The following is a 24,702-nucleotide window of genomic DNA, read 5'->3' on the forward strand; positions in this document are numbered from 1 at the left end:
ACCACCTAAAAAACGGCTTTTCAGTGCTTCTGTGGATCCCTAGTGATATCTGCATTGCTTACTGTACTCATTTCCTTGTTTCACCTAAAAGAAAGTTACTGTTTGTCGTTTTTGCAATAAGTTACCTGTAACACATTGCATTTAAGTTACCTGTCACTTGCTCACTAAAGGCACTTGCTCACTAAAGCAATTATATAAGTCAGCACTAAAAAATTAAAAGCACTACACTCTCACAAAGTCCTCTCGAGTACCTTGTTCCCCATTGGCCCATTTTTTCAATTATAAAGGAATTCCCAATACTATTCTAGCATGTCCAAAGGTCAGTTGTCAATCTTTTCTCTGGTCCAGCTGGTGAATCTGGGAATCTTGAGGCAATGTTACAACTGCCTCATGTACACAGACAACCCTCTCCTCCTCCCAATAAATTCCAACACATGTGAGAGATGCATCCATATAGCCAAACTGGAGGCTAAGCTCTCTCAACTCAGTACTGGCGTAACCAGTCAGGAGGAGAAGGAAACCACACTCAGTACAATTCCAGTCTCACATAGACCTACCATGACATCAGACCAAACACATAAACACACAAAAACATACTCGGAGGCTCTAAATAAAAATCTGCCTAAGCAGCAGAGACCTCCAAAGCAGACACCCAAGCAACCGCTACCCCAAAACAAAACACGTGCAACACATATCTCACAAAGCCAGTGTGCCGAACAGTCACAGCCCGGCTAAACAACACACCTGATACACTTGTAATAGGTGACTCTATCATCAGGCACACTGACGTCCCACTCACCAGGCTGAACAAGGAGAAGGTCACGGTGAGCTGCTTGGGCGCTAGGATCCGCCACATAACAGAAGTACTCAGGTCACTCCAAGGCAAGTACAAATATGACTCAGTCATTGTCCATGCTGGTGTGAATGACCTGTGACGTACCTCCCTGGACTACATGAAAAGAGACATAGAGGAGCTCTCTGAGCATGTGGCCCAGGCCAGTATGACCCTGACCTTGAGTAGCATCTTACCCTCACCAAGAATGATGCCACAATATGAAGACAAGATGATCAATTTCAACAATTGGCTTAATTATTGGTGTCCTTCAAAGGGGATCCAATGCCTGTCAGCCTGGGATGACATGCTCGACAAGCCACGATGCTTCGCTAGGGACGGCCTGCACCTGTCACCCCTGGGCTGGATATTGGCAAAGGCTCTTGCTACCCCCATAGTGCCTTTTTTAGGCAAGGCTCAAAAGACAAACCCACCTCCATAGGTATCACAAGGGATAAGAAACTAAGAGTAATGCTACTCAAAGCCAGAAGTCTAAACCTCAAGATGCACGCATCAAACTCTCCTTAGCATGGAGAAAATCGATATCTGTGCAGTAACAGAAACCTGGTTCAAGGCTCGAGAGCACCCCAGCACTACCAGGTTATACCTCATACCATGCTTTTCGGCCCCAAAACCTGGACCGACCTACAAAAGGGGGAGTATCAATATTGTCAAAGATACCCACACCTCCAGGTTGGTGGCACAGCACAAGCATCAGAGACTATCCATGTGCAACTAACAGTGGGTAAAACTGCCTTCCAGTTTATAGCCTGCTACAGACCACCCTCCCTAACCCAGGAACCCCACTCGGCCTTCATGAGAACACTGGAAAATATGAAGGTCTCTCCAAACACCATTATATTGGGCGACTTCAACTACCCAAACATAGACTGGGAGCATTACTCTAGCTCCAACACCCTAGCCCAAAGGTTCCTAGAATTTATAAACTCAAATGCTATGGAACAACTTGTTACCATTCCCACAAAGGGGAAAACATACTGGACCTGATCATCACCAACATGGGGACTCTATGCTCCAAACCAGAAGTGTATCCCTCACTGGTAAGATCAGACCATAAACTAATCTCTCTGGATGTTCACATCCCAACACCACCCCTTGCCCAGAAAACCACAGTGAAAAACTTCTCTAAAGCAAATTTCATACTCCTCAAAACTGAGGTGGAATCCTTCAAAGCCCCCGGGCCTGTGGAAAATACGGCCCAGACCGCAGAATCCTTTATAAATGCATTCTATGAACACCTTCAGGAATGCATGGATCATGTGATCCCAAATAAAACCAAGACCCAATCCTCCAAAGGCAGATGTCCTGTCTGGTGGACCCCAGCCATAAACAAGCTATACAATAGAAGGAGGAAGCTACTAAATGATAGAGCAAAATTCCAAAAAGGGAAGGCATCTCTGATCAGTATTAGCAAAAAACTACGGGCACTCATAAAATCGTCTAAGGCCAGCTTCGAGAGAAAAATTGCACAGGTCACTAAGGATAATCACAAGGCTTTCTTTAGTTATGTTAGGAACCTGGGTGGTAATTCCCAGATATGCTCAGAATTAGTCCAAAATGACAAAAAATACACCGAACCCACAGACATTGCCAACACCCTAGCTGACAGGTTCAGCAAACTCCCCCCACCAAAAGGGCAAATATCTATTCCAGCAGAGTGCTGCCCCTGACATCTTAGATGCTCAGGTAAGAGCCCTCTCCAAAGCAAAAACAGCATCAATGGGACCAGACGGTGTCCCGGCTGTGTCCTACATGAACTCCAAGAAGAGCTAAACCCAAACATAAAACTACTGTTCAGTCTCAGCCTTACTACAGGATATGTACCCAAAGAGTGGCGACAGCAACTGTCCCTCTCCACAAAGGTGGTGCCTCAACGGATCCTGGAAACTATCGCCCCATAAGCCTGACTAGCTTGGTCTGCAAAGCTATGGAAAGGATAATCATGGACCTCATAAATAAAGATATTGGGGACCTACAGACACTGGATCCTACCCAGTTTGGCTTTGTTAAGGGCAGATCCTGCTTCTTAAACCTTGTAGATTTTTTTGAAACAGTCACCAAGGCCATTGACGAGGGGAAGGTGGTCCACACAGCCTACCTGGACCTCGAAAAGCCTTCGATACAATACCCCACTCGGGCATTATAGATAAACTCACCAGCTTAAATATAAACCCATATGTCACTAGATGGGTTGCAAACCTACATGGTTAGAATTGCTGGAGCCATGTCAGACTCCAAACCAGTTACAAGTGGCGTCCGACAAGGCTCAGTCCTGAGACCTCTTGTTCAGTATATATTTCTCAGAGGTACAGGCCAACACGAAGGACTGTGGCTGACCAAGTTCGCAGATGACTGCAAAATGGGTGCCATAATAGACTCTCCAGCAGACACAAGCATCCTCCAAAAGGGCCTCATAGAAACAGACAACTGGTGCCAGAGCCATGGCCTCAAGCTAAACGCCAAAAAGTGCAGAGTCATCCCCTTTGGCAAAAACAAAGGGCCCACAAATTACCACATAGGTGGTAATCCATTAAGTACAGAAGAAGTAATTAGGGACCTGGGGACCCAAGTTGATAGCAATCTCTCATTTGACAACCACGTGGCCAAAGTGGTTAGAAAAACATTTTATATAGCCCACCTAATCATGAAGGGATTCACATCTAGATCAGGGGAGGTCACCGTGCCTCTTTACTCATCCCTCATCAGGCTCATAATTGAGTACAATGCCCTTTTTGGGATGTACCTTACCAGACACCTGCAGCAACTGGAAAGACCCCAAAAGTACCTCATCAAGAGGATCAAAGGGCTCAGACAGATGCCATATGCTGCCCGGTTAAAGAAACTCCAGCTCTACTCAGTGGCATACCACCTGTTCAGAGGTCTGTGCCTGACGTATAAAGCCATGTCCAACCGAATTAATGGACATGCTGCACCTCAGTAAATCCAAATCCTATCGAGCTACACGCTCGAGAGACTTGAACCTCAGCACTGAAATAAGTAGGACATGCTGGAGGGACAGATTCATAACCCAGAGGCTCCCTTCACTCTGGAATAAAATCCCAGTCCAGGTTAGGCAGAGTCCCTCATTGACTCTCTTCAAGAGGAATCTTGATGAGTGGATGGGAGATCGTAGGTTTACCCCGGGTATGACTTCTGTGTCACTGTTAGACAGAGGCACAGTATACTAACCTCAAAAAAAGGGCATAGCAAAATTAATTTAAAATGGGTGGTGAAAGCCAAACACATTATGGCTAGGCTTATAAATGCCCTAGGGCCGATAGCCTAGTATGAACCTATGAACCTATGGCTCACTGTAGGCCTCTGGCAAACCAACAACACACCCTGTGCATATGATGAAACCTGTGCCGCCTCCTGTCATCTGTAACATCGATGCAGGAACAGGCTACCATGGTGCTGATGTACAGGGTGTCTTTATAGCAGTATAGTAATGTTAGCATGTTGTCAGCAGTACAGTGTAATGATATGCTTGAAGGTGTAGCTGAGCAGGCATGATGCATTAATGCTATGATTGTCATTGTAGTGTTGTTTACACCAGTGTTGGTTCCAATTGTGTATTGTCCGGCCACATGCCACTTGGCTGATGTGTGCAGTATCAGCAGCATATGTTAAAGAGTGGACAGTATGTGTGGTATGTGTGTAGCACAGATTTACAGTTGTGAACATGGTGGATGTGCACTGTCTGCATGTACGTGCATAGTGGACACATGGCCAGGGTGACATGCTCTGTATTACACTGTAACACTCCATAGTTTCTATTGGTGGCCAGTATGCATTGTACTGCACACATTTCGTAACCTGACTACGCGTGTGTATAGCATGGTTTGACACTGTGCTGTGGGTGATACTGCTACTATCTGTCATTGTTTTGTATTCTGGTAGTATACATCACTTTCACAGCCTGACCATAACCAATCGTTAGATGATGTCTTGACAACCGACACACAGATGTAGGACACACAGCAACATTTGGATCCTTCAGGTACTATACTATGCCAGTAACCACTGGTATTCACCTGCAACCATTACTGACACCACTCCTGTTTGGCATATAGCTCTCTTAGGTACAAGCAATCACAGTAGGGATATGTCCGTCCACGTCTGGTAATGCATACTGTGGCCTATAATGCATTCTCCAGATGACACACACATCCTGCACAAGGGTATCATGCAGACAGATGCCTGTTGTCAAACCCATGCTGGAAAGCTATAAGCCAAACTAAGCATAGTCATCCACCTTTACGGAACATATTATCCCCACAGTACTACATAGGTAGTAGCCAACAACATGATGAACAGGTACCGATGTGTACATGTAACCAAGTGTTATATCATCTGTCCTTTGTTAATCACATTTCCAAAGATATTTTGAGATCCCTTGATGGATCACATAAGCAATAAGGGGTCTGCATGAATATCCACAAAGGTTGTTCAACACCTGTTATGAATAGTCATCATTGACAGACTTTGCTGCGTTTGAACAGGTCTGACATATACCTCGGCCATAGACACTCACACACACATTCCAATAGGAACTGTAATGACTTTGTGTGACACAGATGACCTAGGCCAGGGATCACTGCAGTGGCTGGGCTTGTCACAAGCATACAGATGTGACCTATGGTCTGGGAAGCAGCAGCACAGTGTGGCAAGGATGACAGCTGTGTTCTTGGAGAAAACAGGGTTCCCACACATGCAATCATTGAGGTAACATGTACGTATATGTATTTGCCACACAGTTAGCTCACATGTGCAATGCATATGCTATGTCATACAGTAGTAAAAGCAAAACCACCAACACATTGACCAACAGTGTCACACACATACAGCACACACACTCATCAAGTGCAGGATTCAAACCCCTACCTAACTACTTCATGATAGCAGAGGAGTACACATTAACACGATGCACTATACATATTACTGGGAGTTCTCTTTTCCACAGGTATATTTGTAGGATGGTGACATCATCAGACTTGACAAAGGTTAGTTTACCACTTTTGAGGTGTTTCACTATTCTCCTAAAATGTTGCTCCTTCCCAGGGAGACCACACACAAACACACGCAGTTGTCCAGTGGAGGATTCAAACCCCTACCTAACTACTTCATGATACTAGAGGAGTATGCATTAACACAACGTGCTATACATATTACTGGGAGTTCTCTTTTCCACAGGTATATTTGTAGGATGGTGACATCATCAGACTTGACAAAGGTTAGTTTACCACTTTTGAGGTGTTTCACTACTCTCCTAAAATGCTGCTTCTTCCCAAGGAGACCACACACAAACACACACACAGTTGTCCAGTGCAGGATTCAAACCCCTACCTAACTACTTCATGATACTACAGGAGTACGCATTAACACGACGCGCTATACACATTACTGGGAGTTATCCTTTCCACAGGTATATTTGTAGGATGGTGACATCATCAGACTATACAAAGTGGGTTACATTAGGTGACATTAGATGGCCTACATTGAATGTCTACATGTGATCATCAAAGGTGAGTTTACTACCTACCTGTGTCCCCAGGGCCATTATGACTTTCTCCGTACATGCTGGATTACCACATATGTGGTAATTTGTGTGCACTTTGTATTACCCAAAGGTGATGACTATGCATTCTTTGCCATTCAGCTTGAGGGCATTGTTTTGACACCAGGTATCTGTCTCTGTAAGACACTTCTGGAGGATGTCTCTGTCAGTTGTACAGTCAATTATGGACCACAGTTTCCATTCATCTGCAAACCTGTTCAGCCATACACCTGCCATGCTTGCCTGTACCTCTGAGCAGTATCTACTGAACAGGTGGGGTCCCAGGACCAAGACCTGTGTGATGCCATTTGTGACTGGCTTAGAGTTGGACATGGCACCTGCAACTATGAACATGTGTGTTTGATCTGTGAGCCACTTGGCCACCCATCCTGTGACATAGCTGTTAATGTTCAAGCTGGTACACTTGTCCAAGATGACAGAGTGGGGAATGGTGTGGTAGGCCCTTAGTGAGGTCCAGGTGGGCTGTGTGGACTACTTTCACCTCCATCTATGTTCATGGTAACTGTTTTAAATAAGTCAACTAGGTTTGGGAGCCAGGCTCTGCCTTTAACAAGACAAAGTTGTGTAGAGTCCAGTGTCTGGAGGTCTCCAATGTCTCAGTGTATTGGTTCCATGACGATTTCCTCAATAGCTCTGTAGACCCGGCTGAGTAGACATATTGGGCAATGGTTTCCAGGTTCTGTTTTGGCACACCCTTTGTGGAGCTGGATGACTATTTGTGTATGCCATTCTTTGGGTGCATAGCCTGTGGTATGCTTGAGTCTGGACAGTGAATGTAGGTGAGGTTGTAGTTCCTTATGGGCCTAGTGTAAGACGCTGCCTGGGAAAACATACAGTCACATTGATGCTATGTTCTTAGCTTTGGTGAGGGCTGTCTTTACCTGCATGTCCATGACATCTGGGTCTCTGCATCCTTCTGTGATGGACACAGGCCCTTTTGGTGGTAATGGGGGGAGTTTACACTGCACTTGTCCCCCTGGGTGTGGGTAATAAAAGATGGTTTGGTGTATTTCATTCCTTTCTTTAGTAGCTGACAGCATATTTGGAAGTTGACACCTACATGTCTGGTATAGCTACCAAAGGCTTTGTGGTTGTTATTCTTATATTCATTGGCTATTTGTCTTTAGAAACTGTCCTTGGAATATTTTATGAGTGATTGTTGTTTCTTCCTGATAATGATCAGTGATGCCTTTCCTTTAGTGAAGTTGGATCTATCATGTGTTTGTTTCCTCCTTCTCTTGTCTAGCTTATTTATGGACTACAAACACCTGCTTGTTGTCCTATTTTTGGAGGAGTGCATCTTGGTTTTATTTGTGATGTCTCATTCCATGCATCCCTGTAGATGCTCATAGGATGCACTTGTAAATGATTCTGCAGATTGCATACCATTATCCTATAGCAAGGGGTCTTTGGAACGTTCCACTTTGGTCTCGGGAAGTGTGCAGTTTGCTCTTGCAAATGTCTTCACAGTGGTTTCATTGACTGGGTGTGGGGGCGGGATGTGGATGTCCAGTGTGATTACTTAATGATCTGATATTACCAGCTGGGGGTTTATCTCTGTTGTGGAACACTGGTACCCCATGTTGGTGATGATCATGTCCAGTATGTTGTCACCTCTAGTGGGCATGCAAACCAGCTGTTCCAGGGTGTTAGAGTTTCTTAACTCTAGGACACATTGGGCAAAGGACATTGTATACAAGTAATTCACCCACTCAATGTTTGGGTAGTTGTAATCTCCTCATATAATCGTGTTTGATAGGACCTTTATATTTGCCATTGCTCTCCAGAATGCTGAGTGAGGTTCCTAAGACAAGGTACGTGATCTGTAGCAGGCTACAATCTGATGGGCAGCTTTGCCCAATGTTAGTTGCACTTGCATGGTCTCCAAGGCCTCATGCTGTGCCAGTAACCTGAAGGTGTGGATATCCATAAGGTTAATGGCTACACCCCTTCCTTTTGTATTTCACTCGTGGTCTTGGGTCAGAGTGATTTTGAGTGTTTTGCGTGGATCATATCCAACAGCTCTATGTTTGACATAGCTTTGTATGTTAGGCAGTGAACACCTCTGAGTAGGCGATATGCAAGGGAGTACGGATGGAGCATTTTGTGATGGTCTGTGTATGGTATGTATTTCAGGCCACTAATGCTCTTTGTGAGGTATTGCTGCTGGCTTTCCAGTTGTTGTAGGTGTCTTGTGAGGTACATAGCAGCAGTGGCATTGTACTCTTTTATAGTACTAGTGAGTGGTGAGTAGAGGGGAACAATGTCCTCTTCTATTCTGCATGAGACACATTTTGTGATGAGCTGTGCCACATAAGAGGGTTTCCTGACTACTGTGGGAATGTACTTATCACAGTTGTATCCACTGTCCACCTGTGACCCAAGGTCTCTTGTCACACTTACAGTGTGAAGTATACTACCACGTATGTTGTAGTTCTTGGCTACAGTGTTTTTAACAAAGGTGATGATAATGCACCTTTTGACATTGAGCTACAGCCCATGGCTTGGACAACAGCCATCTGTCTCAGTGAGGCCCTTTTGTAGGATGTCCACATCTTTAGTGTTTACAATAATGGCTCCTAGTTTGCAGTCCTCCAGAAACCTCATTAGCAACAGGCCTTCCATGTTAATGTTTACTTCAGGGAAGTAGATACTACACAGCCTGAGAAGTTATCTAGTCCCATGGCTGCTGTAATACTGGCTTTGGAGAGTGTTTTTTACATGTGCAGCCGTGATGACAGCAACTTTGCAGTCTTCCATTATAGACATGTCCTCTTTCATGGGTGAGAGGGGGGTAAAGTTAACACTGATCCTATCTGCCAGGATGTTGGCAATATCAGTTGGCTCTGTACATTTAGTGCCATTGAGCTGTAACTCAGAACAGATCTGAGTGTAACCATGACATGGACCTGTCTGTTGGGCAGAGATCTCCTGAGTAGACAGTATGCAACAGAGTACAGATTGGGTGACATTTCAGTCTTGTTGCATGGAACAACTATTTGAGGCCAGTAATCCTCTTGTTAAGGTACTTCATTGGTGTTTCTAGCTGCTGAACGTGCCTAGTCAGATTCATCGCAAGTGTGTTGTGGTACTCTCTGACAGGTCTGATGACTGCTGAGTAGTGGCAGCCTCCTTTGACCTACATGCACAGACCTTGTCAGTTTTGTGAACACATAGCAGTATTTTCAGACCACTTTGTGAATGTGTTTCTGGAAGTAGAGATGACTATACACATTTGTCCATAGATCCCTTATTATCACATCCGTATTTAGCCTAAGTGTGTGAGCATGCCCAGTATGACCTTTCAGTGTGATGCTGAATGAAATCCACTACATTTGTTGGAGTGTGTGAGCATGCACAGTATACACATTTATACTATATGTGTATGGTAAATCAAGTTGTATTTTTATAGCAGGGCTCACCTTTGTGTCATAGATCAACAGGGATCATGCTGTGCCTGCAGAGCTTCCATGAGACACTTTGCATAGACTTATCAACATTTCTCCATACAAGGGGGACAGCTATTCTTTGTACATTTCTACCCATGGGCACACCGGATTGTTACTGTGGGTGTACATAGGATGTGGGTTTCACCTGACACTTATACACATTTGCTGTGCCTGCACTGCTATGTACAGGACACCATTACAGTCTGTACTGTTGCCTATCATACTGGCTTGAGGCATACTACTGTACTACAGATCTTAGCGTCCAATGTCACGTATATCAGCTTGTGACGTCATAGCCTACACAACCCACATCACAACGCCTGGCCTGATGTTCTGTCTGCATAGGCATGTGGGGAAGGTTACCCATTTGCCTCTTCAGGGGGATGATACAGCATTGCTTTGTGTTTGCGTTAGTGTACAATTGTCCTGCTGTGTCTGTGCCACTGAAATGCTATCATGGCATAGTGGTTCAGTACTGTAATTATAATGCACAGTATCCTGGGTCCAAGGCCTGTCACTGCTTTTTATTTTCATGCTGGCCAGACCAGACTGCTTAAGGAACAGTAAAGCAGATATGAGCATGTTTAACTGACTTTGCTCAACTTGCCCTGACCTTGCCCAACATTGCATGAGCAATTTTGTTTACATATACTAGATATTGGTGAAAGCTGCTTAGCACTGCTTTATATTACTTTAAACATGGGAATCATGCCTCAGGTTTTGCTGCAGGGCTGCCTATGTCGGATGCACATACTACACTGCCTATACATGTTTGGAAACAGGTAGTGTCAAGTTAGGCATCCCTTTTATTTTATGTGCGAGTCAGAGAGAGGTATCATTTCCATGGTTCCTACTGAGCCAGTGTATGTGCTATGCATTGCCTCTTTGCCAAGGACAAGGCATACTGGGCACACCTCCTTCTGCCTACTGGGGCAGGCTCAGGTTGTTCCTCCTCCATGCCACACTGTGCCTGTGCAGGCCTTGGCAATGGTGGGGGGCTGTTTGGCCCTGCCTCATGCTGTTCCTGTTGCAGCTGTTTTTGCAGGATCATATTGTGTAGCATGGCACATACCATGACAATTTGGGTACATGTAGTTGGTGAGTACTGCAAGGCTCCACCAGATGTGTCCAGGCACCGGAACCATGACTTGAGCATCCCAAACAAATGCTTGATTACATTTCGTGTTTGTGCGTGTGCCTCCTTATGGAGTTCTTGTTCAGGTGTGTGTGCATTTCTGATGGGTGTCATCAGCCACGACTCCAGTGCATATCTAGCATCCCCCACTAGGTGACAATCAGGGATGTCCCCATTGGCAAATGTCTGGTACAGCTGCGACAGTTGCCAGATATGGGAATCGTGGTAGCTTCCAGGGCAGCCAGCACACACATTCAGTATTATGCCCTGGGCATCACACACGACCTGGCAATTGATGGAGTGGAAGCCCTTGTGGTTGATGTAGGCCCTACCCCACTCACCAGCTGGTGCTTTGATGTGTATGTGCGTGCAGTCAATTGCACCCACTACCTCAGGGTATTCTGCTATTTGCTGGAAGAGACGCATATTGCTGGCCAATACCTCACCAGAATTGGGGAAATATACATGATCAATCCCCTCTGTTGGTTCTGTGTGTGAGGCGTGGCCTGCACAGCTCAACAATTTGCTGCAGGAGGTCTTTGTCCACTCTGTAGCGCTCCACTATCTCCAGCTCATGTAGCCCCTGGTAGATTACCCTGGGTCTATACACTCTTCTCCGTCTCCTCACTGTGGGTTGCTCAGCAGCATTCACAATGGCACCACCCTCAGCATCTTGCACATGTTGCCTTATAACAGCAATGGCAGCCCCTAACATTTTTATGTCTTAGTTTAAGCTTTTTAAGTTTTCACTTCTCTTTGTTGACTGCAGTGTTGCAGTGTTTCTGAGAAAAACATGGGGGAATGTTGTTTGCAGAGTTTTAAGTGCTGGGCTGGGCTGGGCTAGTGTATTGCCTGTGTAATTGGCTGATTTTGATTGATTTCACCTGGCAGCTCTGCTAGTTCTCCTTGGTTAACTTCCTACTACTTCTTTTCCTTCCATTTCCCTTTCTGTTTCCACAGGGGGCAGCACCGCGCAAAGAAAGTGCAAGCACACGCACACAAGTGCACACGCGTGCACACAGGCTTACACAAGCTTACACAGGCTTAGGCGGGTGCACATTCGTGTATACAAGCTTAGACGGCCTTACACAGGCTTACACAGGCACACACAGGCTTAGACAGGTTTACATGCGCGCACACGCATGCACACATGCGCACACAATGTAGGCAGCTTTGCAAGAAACTTTAGTGATAGCCACGGCGTACACCTTCGGTTTCCAGATTTCAATTTAGACAACTGTAGACACACCTCTTTTAGTCCTGAGTAATTCACAGCAAACACATGCCACTCTGCTCCAATAAGCTTACAGTCTTTCTGATACATACCCTCTCATGATGTCACTCATCTTCTACTCTGTTACTCCCCTTATCCTACTCTTACACTCTAGTGACATGGTTCACATAGCAGGAAAATTGGGATTCACTATCCTTATCCTCATTTGCATAGGATTGCCTACTCAGTAGCCATGTTGTTTTCAGTCTGCCATTCACTTGCATGGCAGATGAATATTTTGAATAAAATCCCTATTTGTGGGTTTTATGCTTTGTTTTTCTGTTTTTTAGAGTGCTGCACATTTGCACTGCCCTATGCTTAAACATCGGAGATCGAGGAAAAAATATATATTTTTTTATTATTTTGGAACGGATAAAAATGCCAATGGCTGTATATTTGGCCATTGGCATGCTTCCTCAACTGGATGCTTCCTTTATTTGGAGCTGTTATGGCTCCATTTTGCTATTTGCAGAACGGTACTCAGTTGCCAACTGAGTACATTTCTGCAAATAACACTACTCTTACTTGGACAGGTTAATGTTTCCTGGATCGCAAATTTACCTCATTTGCATAGCTTTCAGCAGTAAATTAGGTAATTTGCATAAACTAACCCTGTCCATGCAAGAGTCGTTTTAGGAGCTCTCGTGCATGCCCCTGCCGGCTGTTCCTGGATCGCTCGGCAGACATGTTGGCTGCATGGAGTCTTACTCTACTCTTAGACTCCATGCAAGCCTTCGTGAATCCAGCCCTTCTTCTTTTAAAGCCTCATGTTCAACCAGTCTTTCCTTAATTTCAATCTCTGATTCGTGTTTTCTTAACTCATTTAAATGGCTAATTAAAGCTGCTATTTTTCCTGTCTTTTGTCATCTCTTTTTATATTCCACCAGTATCTGAATTTTACCCAAACTGATAACCATTACAAACTTTTTAAACAATGCATTGTTTTTACACTGGGAGAGCTGTAATCAACATGTTGCTCAGTAATTCACCATACTAGAAGTCTGTGATTAGAAGGTTTTGTGATACTTTCTTTATCAGCTGACTGCAGTATACTGCAGTAGTACCCAACCATCAAAAGCACCCTCACAGTACTCAAGAAAATCTTAAGATTTTAAAGGATATACTGTTGTTGTATGGAAATTCAAAATGGAATAGTAAAACATTTCTTAACAGTCTGATATGAATGTGGCTGTTGTGAGACCAAGTGCTGAGCATATGTACCAATAAAATAAACACTGAAAAGATTATACATGTGGGACGCCCATGCCCTGACCCAGCAATCAAGGCACCTCAATCCTCACCACTAAAACCAGAGGGCGTATGTATCAAATTCTATTTGGCTAGGTTGGCAGCCTTCACCCATCTCTACCCAATATTCACAGCTCTCCCCCCGGGAGAACTCAAGCTAGTTTTTCAAGTGACCCTTGAGAAATGACACTTGAGAGGGTTAGGTCTATCTGAGTGTACCTCACCCCATTCCCTGTCTTGAGAACCCATCTGCATTGGCAATGCTAATCCCACTGCAGTGCTGCACTGACATATCATATGCTTTCATCCCCAGGCTCCATCTTAGTAACTTGGCATTTTGCTGACTGGCTCTGTTTAACCATGTTAGAGGGTTGTGATCTGTCATTACAGTGATTTTTCTTCCATACAGATAATGCTGAAGTTTCTGCAGTGCCCACACTATGGCTAGACATTACTTTCCTATAGCTGCATAGCATTCCTCCCTGGCTTGCAGCCTATGACTGAGATAAACCACTGGGTGCTCTTCCTCCTCTGAAGAAATCTGGCTAAGTACAGCCCCCACCCCATGATTCAAAGCATCTACTTGCACAACAAAATCTTTGCTGTAATCTGGACTGGCTAACACAGGGGGTCCTCCCAAAACTTTTTTAAGCTTCTGGAATGCCTGCACACATGCTGGGGTCAACACAACCTTATCTGGCCTGTTCTTCCTTGTTAGTTCTGTGAGGAGAGCAGCTATGGTAATATAGGAATGAACTTTCTGTAGTACCTTGCTGTCACTAAGTAATCCCTCACCTACTTTTTAGTAACAGGTGCAGGCCATGCCTGAATGGTTTCCACTTTGGCAGGTTCTGGCCTTATCTTACCACTCCCCACACTATGTACTAGGTAGGAGACCTCTGCCATACCCACCTGACATTTGCGTGGGCTTAATGGTCAACCCTGCACTCTGTAGTCTGCCCAGCACCACCCTGACATGCTGAAGGTGCTCTGGCCAGGAATGGCTGTAGATGGCAATATCATCTAGTTAAGCAAGGGCAAACCCTCCTGCTCTTGCTAGGATATTATCTACCAGCCTCTGGAAAGTCGCTGTGGCATTCTTCATCCCAAAGGGCATCTTTGTGAACTCATACAAGCTAAAAGGAGTCACAAAGGCTGACTTCTCTCTAGCACCGGGAGTCAAGGGCACCTGCCAGTAACCCTTGGTAAGATCAACGGTTGTAAGATACTTAACCCCACCCAGCTGCTCTAAGGTCTCATCTGTCCTAGGCATGGGTAAGCATCTGACTCTGTGTGACTATTTAATTTCCTATAATCCACACAGAACCTGGTGCTGCCATCCTTCATTGGCACCAGCACCACTGGGGAGGTCCAGGAACTGTTGGACTCTTGAATCACCCCTAGTTCCAACATCTCCTGTACCTCTTCCCTCAGAGTCTGTCTGACTCTCTCAGACACCCTATAAGGGGCCTGCCTAATAGGCCTTTGGGGTCCTGTATCCACCTGGTGCTGCATCAGGTTGGTGCACCCCGGTTTCCCAGTGAACATGTCCCCAAATTCCTGCAACACTGCTCAGATTTCTCAAACCTGGATAGGAGATAGCTGCTGGGACATTGCTACCCCTTCCACGGAGGTGTCAGCCCAAGCTTCACTGAGGAGATCAGTCCCCAGATCTCCCTCAGACTCCTTCTGCAATTCACTGCAAATGCTCAGCACAAGGACCTGCCTATCATGGTAAGGTTTCATCATGTTAACATGGTACGATTTGTGCCCCTGCCATCTGCCTAGCACTTCCACCATGTAGTTAACATCACTTATCTTTCTTACCACCTTGTAGGGTCTTTTCCAAGCTGCTTGCAGCTTGTTGTGTTTGACAGGAATGAAAAACATTATCTGCTGCCCCACAGCATACTCTCTAGCTCGAGCACTCCTGTCACACCACACCTTTTTCTGTTGTTGGGCTTCTGTCAGGTTCTCCTGGGCCAAGCCCATGAGTTCCCAGAGCCTTGCCCTGAGGTTTATGACATATGCCACAACAGACTCCTTGTAAGACTCGCACTCACCTTCCCACTTGTCTTGAATTAAATCTAGAGGTCCCCTCACCCTATGCCCATACCACAACTGAAAGGGTGAAAAACCTGTGGATTCCTGGGGAACTTCTCTGTAAGCAAACAACAGATGGGGCAAATATTTGTCCCACTCCCTCTTAAACTGATTTGCAAATGCCTGTAGCATTGACTTGATTGTAGAGTTTAACCTCTCAACAAGACCATTAGTCTGGGGATGGTTGGGGTGATCTTCATGTGCTTCACCCCACAGTACTTCCACAGACAAGCCAGCAGGTGTGACATGAAATTGGCACCTCGGTCAGTCAGTATTTCTTTCGGGAAACCCACCTTGCTGAAAATGTCTAACAAAGCATTTACCACCTTCTCTGCCTCAATGGAGGACAAAGCCACTGCCTCAGGGTATTGTGTAGCATAATCTACAGCCACTAGGATATATTTTTTTCCTGTGGAACTTGGGGTACTCACAGGACCCACAATATCCATATCTACCCTCTGAAATGGCTCCTCAATCACAGGCAAAGGCATCAAAGGAGCTCTCACCTTGTCTCCTGCCTTGTCTACCTTTTGACACTGCTTAAAGGTCCTGCAGTACCCTGTTACAGTTCTGGAAACTCCAGGCCAATAGAAGTCCTGCATAATACGCCTCTTTGTACGTTTTATGCCAATATGACCTGCAAAGGGAATATCATGGACTATGGCTAGAAGTGCCAGATGGTAGGCTCTAGGCACTACCAACTGCTGTACTCTCTCACATTCTAGCCCTCCCTCAGGGGTCCACTCTCTGTATAGTAACCTTTTGTCCCGGTATACAGATTCCCCTTTTCCTTTAGAATCAGGTGCCTCCCTAGCAACCTGCCTCAGGCCTTGCAATGTAGGGTCTGAGAGTTGAACCTGTCTCAACTCTCTCCTTGTAACCCTTACCAGCTCCCCTTCCACAGGAAGTCTGGCATCCTTTGACACTGGTGCCTCACTGTCAACCTGGATACTACTATTTCCTTCCACCTTTGCAGTTACCCTGTCCAAGGGAACATCAGTACCCACAAGCAGCTGTGGCTAACCTTCAGTCTCACTGCTACAGCATAGCTCACTCTCTGAAGTAACCACCTCACCAGTCCTGGCTGCAAGTATGCAGTCTGTCTGTGTCTCTCCCAGGCTACCAGACCCACATGCTTGTCTCCAAACCTAACTGAGTGTAACTGCACAAGCACAGGGTACTGCACTATCAAAATCATTCCCTATCAGGACATCTGCAGGTATATCCTCAAACACACCTACTTGCTGGCTTCCTTTTCCACCCTCCCAGTCAAGGTGAACCCTAGCCAAAGGTATTTGGAATGGGATCCCTCCTAAAGCCCTGACTGGAGTAGACTGCCCAGGCAAGTAATGCTTCTCTGTAACCATTGCAGGCTTTACAATGGTTATATCAGAGACTGTATCTCTCTTGGCAATGACCTCTTTGCCATTCACTACAATAGGATATAGCCTGTGTTGGTAGTTTGGTACCCTTGTTGTCCCAAGACAAGCTACTATTGGCATTTTGTCATTCCCACTTACTGGCTCCCTCACCTTTGGTTCCCCACCTTACCTCGGCTCCGTGGACACCTGTACGCCATATGGTCCCACTGATTGCATTCAAAACATTTAACCCTAGCTCCTGGACATGTACCTGGACGAGTGGCTTCCCCTGCTACTGGCAGATTCTGTTGGGGCAGATGTGCTGCCCACTATGGGTTCCTTTAGACCCATGAACAGTACTGGGGGGGGTCCCCTTCCTGTGTAGGGCTGTCCTGCTTGCTAGGTATAGGTCTCCCTTCTTCCCCAACTCATCTGAAGTAGCACATTGTCTATCAGCTAACCAGATCCTCATGTCCTCAGGAAAACTGCTAAGGGCTTGTTCCCTCACCAAAAGGTCTGCCAGCCCTTCACAAGTGGTGACCTGACATCCACTCACCCAGCTATGAAAATAAGTGCTCAGTTCAGCAACATATTCACACACACGTTCATCTGCCTTGCGTCTATGCTCATGAAACTTTTTCCTATACATTTCATGTGTTAGCTTAAAACATTATTTTTTTATAGCAGTATAATCAAAATAGACAGTCAGGCATTTTAGCCAATGCATTTACAGATTTACCATGGAGTAAGGGGGTCAGGAACTGTACCCAGAGCCTTTGGTCAACACTATACTGTTTGCATACCCTCTCAAACATATGAATGCAACTATCAAAATTATCCCCCTCTTTAAATTGCAGAAGAAATTTGTTGTGCTTCTGAGGTCCAGTTATTCCCTTCCCCATTATTTCAATGACTCTGGTGAAGAGTCAGAATTTCCCTCTCATGCCTCCTCTTACGCTCCTTTTCTTCGGCTTCTATCTCCAAATGCCTGGCCTCCAACTCAAGTCTCTTTAGCTCCAGCTGAATTTTTAAGTCCACTGCAGAAAGGTTAAGCTGTCCATTCTCTGAGGATATTGTATCTTCACTGCTAGTTCGGTTGTCTTTCTGGATGCTGTTTTCTGATGCAGCTGTAACCAAGGCTGCAATCAGGTCTGCCTTAGTCAGGTTTCCATGCACCAGTCCCCTGGCCTGGCACATCTCCACCAGCTGGCTCCTTGTCAGCTTTCCATACTTCTCTGCTGACATGCTGCCTGCTCACCCTGACTAACTAAGCTAACAAAATAAATAAAACAATTGTGATCTGAACTCTGAGTATTCACTGCATGGCTGATTCAGAGTACAAAGCCCCTTCAGAGATTACTGTACATAAGCTACAGGATTCACTCTGCTCATACCACTACAAGCCAATTAGTATTTGCCAACTACTTAATATGTGATGTGGATATCCCAACCACTGCAAACCACATGTGATGCCCGTGCTTTGGCTCAGCAATCAAGGAACCTCAATCCTCACCACTAAAACCAAAGAGGGCATCTCATATGAGAGGAAAGGATAACAAATGTACACAGTAAAGTGCAATATCCCTTAAGAGCACACAGAGATCACAGTCAGTCTGGCGCTGGTCTCTCCCTTCTCCCCAGGTCCCCAATAAGACTCACCACTGGCACAGCTATAGGGTCCAGATCTCAGCCTAACTGGCAAGCTAAAAACCTCCAGTACCCTCTCTGTCCAACCAGTACTTCGTGTCCCTGCCCAAGTAGCTGACACAAACGCACACACACTTAGAGATAAGTATTTATACAACTTCACAGACACTCCTGGGAAAGGCTGACACAGATTCTCCAGCTGTGCCCCTCTACCCAGGCTATACAGTAGTAATTACTGCCACCACCAGCTAATAATTATCAGCTTACCCAAAGGCCCTTAAAAAGGGTGTCCAATTATTACTGTGCAAAATTATTATCCAATAATAGTGTAACTTAAGCAATCAAGGCTTATTGGAAGAGTTTATTACAGGATCACGTATAAGCATGCAATGTACTCTAGAGCTTAATTTATCTGTACATAAACCAGCCACGTTGAAAGTGTTTACAAATATTTAATAATAAATAATGAAAACACAAGACAATACTAGTACATCACAGTGCTATTCAAGAGTTCAGAGATCACACAGAAACATTAATTAATTCAGTAGTATAGTTATGACATAACAGAAAAATAGTCCTAGCTATTTCTACAAGAAAACACACTTCTAAGATAACTTACTTAAGAGTACAGGCAGTGCTGAGTTAGATGTCCAAGATCAAAATGCTTACAGTCTCTCTCTGAGCAATGGTTTTTAAAATCACTAACAAACATTTCTGCTGGGCCCTCCCAGATCACATTATTTTTTTGACACTCAGGTTTCTCAGTATACACATTACATCATTTTGACACTTTCCTGGTTCCCAGGCCACACAGAAACTGCATTTACATTCTTTTATACTTAAAGCAATAAAGGACATTCCAGATGTAAATTCTGGTCATTAACTTTAGCCTTTAAACAACAGAAAGAATGTGCTAGTCCAGACATAATGACTCAGAGCTCTGGAGATCAAAAGAACATACAAGACATGATTTTAATTTCAAAGCACAGATGTGAAATGCTTGACTTAGTTTTCTTTAAAGCAGATGGCAATGTTGCTACAATCTTGAAGTTCAGCATTTTACAGTATTTTTCTTTCATTTAAGAACAAGCCTGTATTTTACATTTGTATTTACAAATGCCAGAATTATAAATCAAATTCTATTTGGCTAGGCTGGCAGCCTTCACCCATCTCTACCCAATCTTCATAACATACTAACAAAAAATTCTGAACAGTTATAACTTGGACATGGGGAGGAAAAAGAAAGATAGACTGAGGTGAAGGCTTGATGAGGAACAGAAGAGTGAAGCCAAAACAATAAGACAGAGAAGGGTTTTTAAGAAATGGGGTTCTTGGGTATAGAATGTACCAAGTCCTATGCCCGAGAGGATGCACGGTCCAAACCAAGTAGAAAGCTCCAAATAGACCAGCAGGCAGCACAGAGTTCAATATATTTATTAGATACTGATAAATGAAACAAACTAGTTTCGGCCAACAGCCTTCTTCAGTGTAAAACAGTATAGTCAAGTTCATTTGAATCATCCTTTAAATACATATCAAGAGCCAATCAAAAGGTTAAGCCCATGAATACTGATAAGTATGAAGATTATTTGTAATACATGTTTGGGGCACTTATAGTAAATCATATAGATATACAATAAAAATTGGTATATATACTCGGGTGAGGTCCATCCATAACATGAAAAAGTAACCAACAAGTTACTTACATGAAACAAAACAAATTATTAGTATATTCTAACAAATTCAATGACAATATATTCATACTTAGAATTGGTTTTTATTATACCATACTGGAAGAGCCTCTATCACAGGCTATTCAACAGTTCTTGGTTAGAGAAACCATAGAAAAAAATATCAGATACTGACGTTCAGAGGACTCAAACATACTATGTCATAGAGGAGCATATGTTAGACCAAATAAATTTGGTATACATAAAAATGTATATATATAAAGATTGGTAGTGGGCAAGGCAAATGATAAGCATAGAACAAAAATTAGATCAACAATAATGAGAAAAGCAGCCTGAACATGATGGCTTTCACACTTGTCCACCATAAACCTGCCACCTATTATGTGTATATATCAATATGGGTCAGTTATTGAATATAACTTGTAATGGACATTGGATAACTATTATAGATATTGGAAAAATTTTTTTGGATGCTGTATCTTAGGAAGCATATATTTGACAGCTATAGTGTCTCTATCCACATATATATATCAATATAGGTCAGTTATTGAATATAACTTGTAATAGACATGGGATGCAATGAGAAGGGATCAACAATACTAAAATCTACAGCCTAAACATAAAGGCTTGCACATTTCTTGAAAAAGTAATGAGGACTGTTATATCTCTAGTATACCTATATAAGTGACACCATAAAAAGATGGGGAAAAAACTAACAATATATCTGATTCCAACTTAGATTTTGTGAAATCATAACACCCTGTTCAATATTGAACCAGGATGTTTTAACATTCAAAATCTTAAACAAATGTAAATGGGAGACCAATGAAAATTCCCCACTTGGTGTCCTATAGTTGAAGGCACTAATACTAACTCAATATATTCACTACAGGTGATCATTTAGTCCCGGGTGAAATAAAGCCCCCAGTGTAATAATCCAGTGTTTCTCCTTTCGATCCAATAGCCCATGCCAACCTTGTTTGTTTGTTCTGTCCCCAGAAATGCGGTCAATGACCATAAAGGTGAATCTCGCTTGGGAGTGTTTTAGTGTGTGTTGATATAGGGCACTGGTCTCCTTGTGGTTTTTGATATCACTGCGATGTTCGTTCATTCTAAATCTTAAGGCTCTGGAAGTTTGTCCAACATAAAATCCCCCACAGTAGCAAGAAGCCAGGTACACCACCCAGTCGCTACTACAGTTTCCAAAGATCTTAATATCAAAAACTTTACTAGTATTACGACTGGTAAATGCCTTGGATTTCAGCATATATTGACAGGAACCACAATGGCCACAGGGGAACGATCCAATGAGTTCATCACCATGAAGTGTCAGTTGTTTGTGAATAGTCCCCCCACTTGCCATATGTTTAAAGTGTGAAAGGTAGGAACCTAGGGTCTTACCACGTTTATATGAGAAAAGACAACGGGTCCCAAAAACTTCAGAGCTTGTCATTGGCCAATAAAATGTTCCAATGTTTATTTATGATGTTTCTAATCATATTAATATTTCTGCTATAAGTGGTGATAAACCTAACACTTGTATTAGAAGAAGATGGATTTTGTTTTTATATTGTAGTAAGTCCCTCGTGAAGACGATTAGCTCTACTCTGAGCTGATAAAATATCAAATCCATCATATCCCTGTTAATAAACCTCTGACTGAGATCCCTACTAGCCAGTTGATATTCATCCATGTTGGAACTGAGACGTTTGATACGTATAAACTGGGATATTGGAATACTCCTAATTGTGTGGCGGGATGTAAACTTGATGCATGTAACAGGGTGTTATATTATGGTACTTGAAAACCCTCGTAGACAAAGTATTGTCTGGGTTTCTGTACACTGTGACATCCAGAAAATTGATGGACTTTTTATCAAAAGTCACAGAAAATTCAAGTCCCCAGACATTATCATTGAGATATTCAACAAATTCCATAAGTATCCTACATCAGCCCGCCATACCAACCAGCAGTCGTCCAGATATCGTCTCCAAATATCCATTTCAACCTGAAAGATGTTGTGTGATGTATCATAGATCATAGATTCCTCAACATAAGCCATGAACAGGTCAGCATATATAGGGCAAATGATGCCCCATAGCTGTTCCTTGTAGCTGCCAATAACATTGGCCCTGGAAGTACAGAACATTCTTATTCAACACATGCTCGACATACATATCAACAGGGTATTGAATCCCGGTGAATATAGGTTTACCCTTTCCAACCAGTATTGCAAAGATTGGAGACCCAATGGGGTATGCTTGTATATAGTGATTTTACATCCAAGGTACATAAGTACCACTCAGGTTCCAATTGGGTTTCCCTAATTAGCTGTAGAAATTGTGTAGTGTCCTGCAATCTAGATCTGATATGTCCCAACAAAGGTTTAAGATATTTGGTGAGAAAAGCTGATAGGGTTCAGTCAGAGCCTATTCCCGATACTATGGGTCTACCCGTGGTTTTTCCAAGGACTTGTGGATTTTCGGTAAAAGATATAATATCTGTTTGGACGGTTCCGACACTTTAAGTGAGTCCAAGCTTTTCTTATTTATGATGCCTTCCTCAAAGGCCAATTGCAAAAAGGCGTCAATCTCATCCTTAAATACTGATGTGGGATCTATAGACATGTGCATATAGCACTTTGGGTCTGACAATTGAGTTAGCCCTTCATGAATGTAATCCGCAGTGTTCCAAACCACAACTGCACCTCCCTTATCAGCAGGGACAATGACTATATCTTTATTGTCACACAAGGTATTCAAGGCTGTCCTGTCATCATTCGATAAATTACTAGCCAGCATAATATGTCCCCTGTTTTCAAAGTGAATATCCCTCAAGATGGAATCCATGAAAATGGATACATGTTTACTCATAGGGGGTTGGAAAGAGGACCTACCAAAACGGAAGTCCTCGGACGGTTCTGACCTATTATCCTCAAAGAAGAGCCTGAGATTTAATATCCTACAAAAGTCATGTAAATCCTGTACTATGTGGTATTCCTGACTGAAAAAAGAAGGATTGGGTATAGCTAATTAAACACATAGTCTGACTGGTCTTAGACTGCATGAATGTACAACGATATATATATATATATATATATATATATATATATATATATATATATATATATATATATATATATATATATATATACAATAGGGATTTTAACCAAATGAAGTTGCCTTGCTCTAGATACAAAAGTAAAATCAGAATAATATCTAGGCAGTCCCCTCCTTGGACCAGTAATCAAGGAGCCTGAATCCTCACCACTGAAACCATTGAGGGGCACTCACTTAGAACAAAAATGGATACACACAGTATTTCCAGATGGAGCTTTTTGCATCAAGCACAATTTCCCTTAAGAGCACACAGGGAACATGGTCATTCCAGAGGCTGGGTTTCCCTCTGTCTCTCTCAAGGTCCCCAGTAAGTCTCCCCACTGACACTGCTGTAGAGTTGAGTTCTCAGTCAAGTGTCCAAGCCAAGTCCTCCACCACTCTCTCTGTGAAACCAGTGCTCTGTGTCCCTGCTCCAAGTAGCTGATGCACACACTCTTTAAGATTTGATTTTTCACACACACACACACACACACACACACACACACACACACACACACACACACACACACACACACATGCGCACACACACACACACACACACACACACACACCTATTAGAAGGCTACCAAATGATATGGGTCTATATTACTTCTTTGAATTGCTATTCAGTGAATAGCCATTTGTCGAACACTTATTTAGCGAAGCGGCAGTTCATCGAATGGCAAATTTTAAGTAGGGCAAACAAATGGTTGTCCAACTGAGCAACTACAAAAAAATATATAAAATATAAAATGTAAAACTTGCCAAGGTGGTTGACTACACCCCCCTCACCTCCAATATAGAGGGCTGCACCCCCCACACACCCCCACCCCCTAACTAAATATATCAACTCTGAGATCAGATTACATTGAGAAAAAGGGCAAATTTCAGATGGTAGCCAACTGCTGGTCTGCCCTGGTTAAAATTCACTTTTCGATGAAGAGTGACTTCACTAAACAGGTGTTCGACAAATGGCTATTTACTGAATAGCCATTTGATTAAATAATATAGAGCCATTATACTGAGTGAAATTAATACTAATACCACTGGTAGTGTTTGACCAATGCAGTAAGGGTTTCAGGAGTGGCCACAGTATCACCAAATAAATACAAGTACTCTCAAAGTTTAAAATATTCTTTAAAAGACCAGCTACAATTAAAAAGTTTAAATATATTTAATAATAAATAATAAAAGAACATGAACATACTAAATATCTATCTACAATAAACACCAGAGTTTCAATCACAGGAAATATTAAAATAATAC

The sequence above is a fragment of the Protopterus annectens genome, chromosome 3.part1 (genome assembly GCF_019279795.1).
Source record: "Protopterus annectens isolate FY-2018-M chromosome 3.part1, PAN1.0, whole genome shotgun sequence".
NCBI lineage: Eukaryota > Metazoa > Chordata > Ceratodontiformes > Protopteridae > Protopterus > Protopterus annectens.